This window comes from Musa acuminata, unplaced genomic scaffold, assembly GCF_036884655.1.
Source record: "Musa acuminata AAA Group cultivar baxijiao unplaced genomic scaffold, Cavendish_Baxijiao_AAA HiC_scaffold_1125, whole genome shotgun sequence".
In the NCBI taxonomy this organism is placed as follows: Eukaryota; Viridiplantae; Streptophyta; class Magnoliopsida; order Zingiberales; family Musaceae; genus Musa; species Musa acuminata.
The window spans coordinates 62,026-69,525 of NW_027021338.1; the positions used below are offsets into that span (position 1 = coordinate 62,026).

Consider the following 7,500-nt stretch of genomic DNA (forward strand, 5'->3'; position numbering starts at 1 on the left):
TCAGTTGGTAGAGCACCTCGTTTACACGCGCGCCAATGCTTTTCAAAGGAGCCTATTATGCAATGAACATAATTGATCGTATTGAGAAATCGATGTCTTACTCCATAGGTTCGAGGGAACAAGAGAACAATAGCCTGACAAATATTTGGTTCGGTCCGATTCAGGCGCGAATTCAGTTGCCAAATCAAATAGAACCCGCCATTGATTTGATAGTTGATAAGGTAAATACCCAGCCCATTCAATGCTAGGCATAATGAGTATAAGGGCCTCAAAATAACCTCTTTTCGTCCTATGAACTTTAAGGTGTATGAAGTCTCATATTCGACTGTTGCAGCGGAGCGATAGAGATTCCATTTAACTTAGGTTGATCTAGGCCGAAGGCAGACCTAAGTCAAGATAACCCTTCTTTGAAACACTTTGGTATTGCTCCTAGATCAGAATACAAATAATAAATCAGAGCACATGGAACCATCTCATTATCTTCCTCTAAAGAAAAAATATGGTGGACTAACTGATCTTTACATCAGTTGATGAAAGAGCCCAATGCAACAAAATGCATGTTGGGTCTTTGAAACAGTTCGAATCATTTCGATAATAATCAGTTTGATCTGTTTTACCGAGAAGGTCTACGGTTCGAGTCCGTATAGCCCTAATCCTAATATATTATATTTTTGTTTAGTATATAGTTTAGTGTTTAGTATATAGTTTAGTATGGTTTTCATTTCTATGGGACCAACCAAGTCTAATCCTAAGTCACATGGGTCTAGGACCTATTCTTTTCTTGGTCTTGGGTCTTGTCTTGTATTTGGAGAATCCCCCTAACTAATCACTAATCGTTTTTTGGCAGAACAAGAGCAACCTTATTGATTGATTCAGAGATAATGGAGAGATAACGAATTGGGCCTAAATATATTAACGTTTCTTCTTCTATATTCTATGAGTTGAGTGGGTTTGTGGATTTGTGATTGGTCCGTCGAATCATTCGATAATGTGTGATTCTTTCTATTTGAAAATGTTATGTAAATCATTTATGATTCCGTCGATTATACTACTCCACTCTTTGCTATGTTTCATTGTCTAGTATAGGTTTGCTGTAAAACCTTTTTCTTGTAGCGAAATCTAACCCATTGCTTGGTCTTACCATTATATTATTAAGCGTTATTGCCGTAACAAAACAAACAAGTATTTTGGTTCATTCCAAATCGTAATCTTTGTTTAGTATTAGAGATTGGTCCGAAATAGAATGAATCTTTCATTCTAACTCTAATGAAATAACTCGATTCTTCTTATTTATTTCTGAGGAGGTGGGATAGTACAGGTTCCAAGTTTCCAATTTTTTGTATAGAAAGATATAAGTTGTTATATGTCACCTCTCAATTCAACGGATTGAATCAATTAAGAAAAATAGAAATGAAATCTAGGACAAGAAAAAGATAAAAAATCATTCGATGCATTAGATTATGTATTCATATTCGTATCAAATCAATAGAAGCAATGATCCTATACCCAGATTTTAATGAAAAAGGAATACTTCGAATAATATAGAATATGCTAGAAATCCCTAGACTTTTACCCCATATGACTATTGAAAAATTTAAGTTTTAAAAAAAGGAAATGAAATTATTATTATTTCATTATGTTGATTATATATAATCAACATAGTATTCTAATGAATATAGTATTCATAGTATTTAATTATAGGATATTTACTTTACTATATTATAGGGTATTGATATTTATTATAGTTATAGGCATAGGAATAGTTATAGGCATAGGATATTTTAGTATTTTATTACCTTTTTCTAGAGGATAGAGAACCCAAGACAAAGTGAGAGAGTTTTGTTTGTGTAAGAGCATCCTATGTCTACACCATATCTAAATAGAATCGAAATCCAAAATGTAAGTGGGATTCCATTAGATGAATCTTTAAACAAAACATGCCCCACAGCAAACAAACTCTAAACTATGCAGTTTGATTTGATCAAAATCAATTCTTGTTTCGCCTAAGATAAGAAGTTATGGATGAATTGACAATTCCGATTCGAATCGAATAATTCAGCATATTCCACATTAATAGGAGTACATTTATGTTTCTGCTTCACGAATATGATATTTTCTGGGCATTTCTAATAATATCAAGCGTTATTCCTATCTTGGCATTTGTAATTTCCGGAGTTTTAGCCCCGGTTAGTGAAGGACCAGAGAAGCTCTCTAGTTATGAATCGGGTATAGAACCCATTGGGGATGCTTGGTTACAATTTCGAATCCGCTATTACATGTTTGCTCTAGTTTTTGTTGTTTTTGATGTTGAAACGGTCTTTCTTTATCCATGGGCAATGAGTTTCGATGTATTGGGTGTATCTGTATTTATCGAAGCTTTAATTTTTGTGCTTATCCCAATTGTTGGTTCAGTTTATGCATGGCGAAAAGGAGCATTGGAATGGTCTTAACTGAATATTCAGACAATCAAAATAAAAATGAAGGAAAAGATTACATTGAGACAGTTATGAATTTGATTGAGTTTCCCTTAGTTGACAAAACAATTACCAATTCAGTTATTTCAACTACATTGAATGATCTTTCGAATTGGTCAAGACTTTCCAGTTTATGGCCGCTTCTATACGGTACCAGTTGTTGTTTCATTGAATTTGCTTCATTAATAGGCTCGCGATTCGACTTTGATCGTTATGGATTGGTACCAAGATCGAGTCCTAGACAAGCAGACCTAATTTTAACAGCCGGCACAGTAACAATGAAAATGGCTCCTTCTTTAGTAAGATTATATGAGCAAATGCCTGAACCAAAATATGTCATTGCTATGGGAGCTTGTACTATTACAGGAGGGATGTTCAGTACTGATTCTTATAGTACTGTTCGTGGAGTCGATAAGCTAATTCCTGTCGATGTCTATTTGCCGGGCTGCCCACCTAAACCAGAGGCGGTTATAGATGCTATAACGAAACTTCGTAAGAAAATATCTCGAGAAATCTTTGAAGATAGAACTGTGTCTCAACAGGAAAATCGATGTTTTACTACCAATCACAAGTTTTGTGTTAGACGCAGTACTCATACTGGAAATTATGATCAAGAATTGCTCTATCAATCACCATCTACTTCAGAGATACCTTCTGAAACATTTTTCAAATCCAAAAGTTCAGTATCTCCCCATGAATTAGTGAATCAGACAAGGTAAGGTTCTTTTGTGCAGAATAAGAAAGAAAGGGTCAATCTTTAAAAATTTCATTGTAAATTGAAATACTCATACAAATACAAATGTGGGAGAGATCAAGAAGATGCAGCAGGATCGTTTATCTGATTGGTTAGTCAACCATGATTTAGTTCATAGATCTTTGGGCTTTGATTGCCGAGGAATAGAAACTTTACAAATAAAAACCGAGGATTGGGATTCCATTGCTGTCATTTCATATGTATATGGTTACAATTATTTACGCTCCCAGTGTGCCTATGATGTAGCACCAGGCGGATTTTTAGCCAGTGTGTATCATCTTACGAGAATACAGTATGGTATAGCTAAACCAGAAGAGGTATGCATAAAAGTATTTGCCCCAAGGAATAATCCTAGAATCCCGTCTGTTTTCTGGATTTGGAGAAGTGCTGATTTTCAAGAACGCGAATCTTATGATATGTTGGGAATCTCTTATGATAATCATCCACGCCTTAAACGTATTTTGATGCCGGAAAGTTGGATAGGTTGGCCCCTACGTAAGGACTATATTACCCCCAATTTCTATGAAATACAAGATGCTCATTAAATGATAAGAAATTAATGTTTACTTAATACGACTATGACACGATTCCAGATTTCTTTCAAGTGAAGGAATATTTTTACGTTCCGTTCTAGATGAAAGAAAGTAACCGGACTTTAATTCGTATTATGGATAACCTAAAAAAAACTTCATTTATATTCCAAAATTTGGAATAGATCATATCCATTTCGTATGAGCAGAAACAATGGGATGAATCAAAAGAGTTCTGCACTATGAACTTTGTACCGCGCACATAACTTACTTAGATGTAGATGGACCTCGGAAAGTAACGTAAGCAAGAGTGAAGAAATGGAATAAATGTCAAAAATATGAAATGAAGAAATGAAAAGGGATTGGATTTTATTTGTACTGTGTCTGAAGTGCATTCTGTCTATTGCTATCTTTTAACTCCTCTCGACTTTTAAGTTTTTTTTTACTTTTACTTATTTATTTTTATTTTGAATATAGATGAAGACTTAATATTCTTTTTGAATGAGAGAAAGCACAGTATGAAGAAACAAGAAAGAAAAAAGAGACGGGAGCATAATCTCACTTTGTTCTTTACCATAACCATCCATACATATATTTTTTACCAATCCCCCCAAGGGGAGGTATATATATATATACATCTAGATGAGTAAATATGTAACCAATCCCCCCAAGGGGAGGTATATATATATATATATATCTAGATGAGTAAATATGTAATAGATGAGTAAATATATGTAATAGATGAGTAAATATGTAACATCTAGATGAGTAAATACGTATCATGCTCTAGACTATTAACGCCCGATCTATCTCGATTAATTTGTATGAATATCTATCCGATACATTATTTACGTGTCAGGAACCAGATTTGAACTGGTGACACGAGGATTTTCAGTCCTCTGCTCTACCAACTGAGCTATCCCGACCATTTCCCGTGCATCATCCTAGTAGAGTACTTGTGTCTATGTTAATTAAAGGGACTAAAAAGTAGTAAAAAATTTGACAAGTAAGTGTAAGGATAATGATATGGACTGTGAATGATTCAATAATAGAGATTCTTTGCCCATATATGTTCATTTGTACAGGTTCTATCCAAATTGGGATAAGATCCAAGGATTTTAGTTCGGATCCGTTTGTGAAAGAGTAGAGTGAATGAGAAAGATAGTGAATTTTGTTTGAACTGAACCACTGATGAAAAAAAAGAAGAGGATAAATACTTAGGAAGTAAAATAGGCTTTTTATTGGGGATAGAGGGACTTGAACCCTCACGATTTAAAAAGTCGACGGATTTTCCTCTTACTATAAATTTCATTGTTGTCGGTATTGACATGTAGAATGGGACTCTCTCTTTATTCTCGTCCGATTAATCAGTTTTTCAAAAGATCTATCAAACTCTGGAATGAATGATTTCATAATTGAATATTCGATTCTTCCTTCAACTTCCATTGAAATGGATTCATAATAACTCTGAATTTTTCATATTATAATTATATATAATTATAATATAATAGATTCGGGTCATGATTAATCGTTTGATATGGCAGTATGTATACATACGTATTAGGTATATAGGACCATCTTTTCTGTAATTTTTATAGACGGATTCCTGCTACCAACAAAACGTAGTCAACTCCATTCGTTAGAACAGCTTCCATTGAGTCTCTGCACCTATCCTTTTAAATTCTAGTTTTATAAACCTTTGTTTTCTCAAAATAAGGATTTGGCTCAGGATTGCCCATTTTTAATTCCAGGGTTTCTCTGAATTTGGAAGTTACCACTTAGCAGGTTTCCATACTAAGGCTCAATCCAATCAAGTCCGTAGCGTCTACCGATTTCGCCATATCCCCTTTGATACCAAGACCTAGTTGGAATTCCAACTATCCTTTTCATTTATTTTGTTTGTTTGGACCCGTTGAATTCGTTAGATAATGATTTCTATATTGAAAAAGTGTATGCTGCTGTTTGATTTTTTTGGCTATCCCCCATCAGTTCATTTATATTGAATGAACCTTGTTTCAATCAGAAATGATTCTATCATTGATGTATCCGCAATTCAATATGGATAGATATATCCAACATATATATGTTTCTCCCTCCCTTTCATTTTTACAGTGCGATTTGGAATAGTGGAACGGTCGATATTCATTCTTCTTTTTTTTTGTCCTATCTCCTCCTTTTCCGAATCAAACCAGAGGAATGTCTCATTTTCATTTAGATTGTATCTTTATCCTTATCTTTTTTTTTATCTTAGGACCGATTCGCTATAGCTATAATTAACATAATATAAATATATAAAATATAAATATATAAATAAATACATTATGTTGTATATTATAGTTAGATATAGTTAGAATAGTCAGAAGAATAGTCAGAATTATTATTATAGTTAGTTATAGTATATAGTTTAGAAGTATACTATATAACTATATAGAACTATACTATACTATATAGTTATATAGTTATAGTATAGTTATATAGTTATAGTTCATAGTTAATATTAAACGAATAGCTAATAGATAAGATCAGCTAATAGCTAAAATCCGGTAGTTTCCTCAATTTCTATATACTATTTCTGTTATGTTATGTGAGCCCGCTTAGCTCAGAGGTTAGAGCATCGCATTTGTAATGCGATGGTCATCGGTTCGACTCCGATAGCCGGCTTTTTCTCTATCGATTTTTCCGTGATTGATAATCTCTCTCCTCCTTTTCCCATATGTTATGTCGTGGTAACTTGCAACCATGACCAAAAAATGTATTGGAACAATTAGATCTCTCTCTACCGAACAAATCATAAAACGGAGCTGCAACTTCCTATATATACAAAAAATCCGGATATTGATACAATTTATTTTATTCTACTTTGTAGTATTTCGGTAAATTTAGCTTTGCTTTGTTTATCCCTTAGTTCAGTCTTAATTTATAGTTCAGTTTTCATTTTTTTATTCTGAAAAAATGAAATTTCAATAAAATCCATAAAATTAAAAAGGAGTCTTTATGTCTCGTTACCGAGGACCTCGTTTCAAAAAAATACGCCGTCTGGGGGCTTTACCAGGACTAACTAGTAAAAGACCTAGATCCGGAAGTGATCTTAAAAACCAATTGCGTTCTGGGAAAAGATCGCAGTATCGTATTCGTCTAGAAGAAAAACAGAAATTGCGTTTTCATTATGGTCTGACAGAGCGACAATTACTTAGATATGTGCATATCGCTGGAAAAGCTAAAGGGTCAACAGGTCAGGTTTTACTACAATTACTTGAGATGCGTTTGGATAACATCCTTTTCCGATTGGGTATGGCTTCGACCATTCCTGGAGCCAGGCAATTAGTTAACCATAGACATATTTTAGTTAATGGTCGTATAGTGGATATACCAAGTTATCGTTGTAAACCCAGAGATATTATTACTACGAAGGATAAACAAAGATCGAAAGCTCTGATTCAAAATTATATTGCCTTATCCCCCCCCGAGGAATTGCCAAAACATTTGACTTTTGACTCATTCCAATATAAAGGAGTAGTAAATCAAATAATAGATAGTAAATGGATCGATTTGAAAATAAATGAGTTGTTAGTCGTAGAATATTATTCCCGTCAGACTTGAACCTAACGAAAATAACAAAGAAAGTTTCAGAGAATTTTGTCTCTTTTCGCCGAAATAAAATAAATAGATCTAAGGGCCTTGATCCGCATTTTTCTCATTCACGTATCACAAATGGATCAGCAGTAAGATTTTTTTGCTCTTT

The 7,500-nt window shown here is 33.8% G+C and overlaps 2 non-coding genes across 2 annotated transcripts; one reads left to right on the forward strand and one right to left on the reverse strand.

The window, feature by feature from the left end:
* Window positions 1-4,611: 4,611 nt before the first annotated feature.
* On the reverse strand, window positions 4,612-4,684 carry TRNAF-GAA (transfer RNA phenylalanine (anticodon GAA)). Its single transcript has one exon. It is a non-coding gene; the product is annotated as a tRNA-Phe (tRNA).
* A 1,662-nt stretch (window positions 4,685-6,346) lies between these two features.
* Window positions 6,347-6,419, forward strand: TRNAT-UGU (transfer RNA threonine (anticodon UGU)). The gene has a single exon. It is a non-coding gene; the product is annotated as a tRNA-Thr (tRNA).
* Window positions 6,420-7,500: the final 1,081 nt, after the last annotated feature.